At 41.3% G+C, this 1,536-nt stretch overlaps 1 pseudogene; it reads right to left on the bottom strand.

Annotated features, from left to right (window-relative positions):
- Positions 1-562: 562 nt before the first annotated feature.
- Positions 563-923, bottom strand: LOC121150454 (annotated as a pseudogene).
- Positions 924-1,536: the final 613 nt, after the last annotated feature.

Below are 1,536 nucleotides of genomic sequence, written 5' to 3'. Positions count from 1 at the left end.
GACAGGGCTCAGAGTTGTCTGGATTCTAACCCTGCCTCTGTTTCCAAGGTGAGCAACTCTGGGCAAGCCTGTCAGTTTCCTCATCTGAATCGTTAACAAATTTGGAAGTGCCAACAACTTCAAAGGCAGCTATGGGTATAAACTAATATGTTTATTTAGCCCAACAAAAATAGTGTTTAAGTAGTACATAACAGCATTAACTTTATTTCTACTATTATTCTGCAAGTAAAAAATTCAGGGAAAAGGTTTGCTTTTCTCTTTTTCCTACCATGTGTTGGAACTACATGAAGCATTTATTTCCTAAACAAACGCTTTCTCCATTAGTTTTTTTTCTAAAAAGCGCTTGCTTCTAAAATTTGAGTTTTTTGACCCAGTAACTCAGAAGTCTTCCCCTCCAGCATAAGTTATTCTTGTTTAAAAAATAAAAGTTAAAAAAAAAAACACTTCAGCTGGATCTTTTTATTTATTTATCTGCTGGTTAGTTTATTTTGGCAGTCCTGACTTTATTGAAAAATCGGACAGCAAAGTGGGACGCGTTTTCCCGATGCGTTTTCAAGTACATTCAAATGGCAAGCTGAGTGCCCTGCAGGTTGGACTGGCTGCCGAAGTCCAGAAGGTTCAGCATGTCCTCGGTGTCGGGGTCCACCTCGATGACCTCTGATTCAGGGCCGTGACCTTGGGGGCGTACTTACATCTCCTCCTCCTCCTGCAGCTTGATGGAAATGCCTCTCCCAGGGCCTCGCTGGATGTGCTTCAGCAGGTGCGTAGCCCGTGATCCTGTGGTGGAGCTTCTTGCTGGGGATGTTGACGACTTCCCCAAACATGCGCTTGTTGGTGTGAAAGCCATTGGCCAGCTGGGTGCAGTACTTCTCAACGACGACCCGGGCAGCCTTCTTCATGGTTTTGATGTGAACACAACCCATGTTGGTGAATGCGGTAAAGGAAAAAAGCTTGCTTCTTTCAACTCATTATGTAAAGAAAAGAAGGGACTAACTTCACAAGATACACTTTCAAAGAGAATAATTTGATTTTATAGAAAAGATTTACTACTGATAAAATTATCCATTCAGTTCACAGATATGCACATATACACACTCAAGTCCTTTACTCACATAATATTCCTACCTACCAAAAGTAACTCACTCCCTAGCATCTTAAATATCAATGATTCTTGGTTGATTTTTTCCATGTCTAACTTTGATGAAAGCTTTAATTCTTACCAGTTTTAGGTGAAGAAAATCATTCCAGTCTCCTTCCTCTCAATTCTTCCTTCCTTTCATCCAAATTCTCACATGACATAAATAAAATTTTTAAAATCAGTAAGAGCTACACATGTCCCCTTTGAAGACCCATCTATCACAGCACTAGTGGTACAATGCATTTACTTCTTCTACTGAAGCCCCAGGACCACTGCTTCCCTTGAATGTCACTCACCATCTCAAATCCCAAACGTCCATACTCAACAAGTTCCTGTTCCCTTTGCCCGCCTGTTTACATCAGCACCACCATTCTCCTAGCCACAGAGCCTTCACACAT

The sequence above is a fragment of the Ochotona curzoniae genome, unplaced genomic scaffold, assembly GCF_017591425.1.
Source record: "Ochotona curzoniae isolate NIBS_2020 unplaced genomic scaffold, NIBS_Ocur_1.0 contig_21, whole genome shotgun sequence".
NCBI classification, from domain to species: domain Eukaryota; kingdom Metazoa; phylum Chordata; class Mammalia; order Lagomorpha; family Ochotonidae; genus Ochotona; species Ochotona curzoniae.
This window is presented reverse-complemented; position numbering and strand designations above follow the sequence as displayed.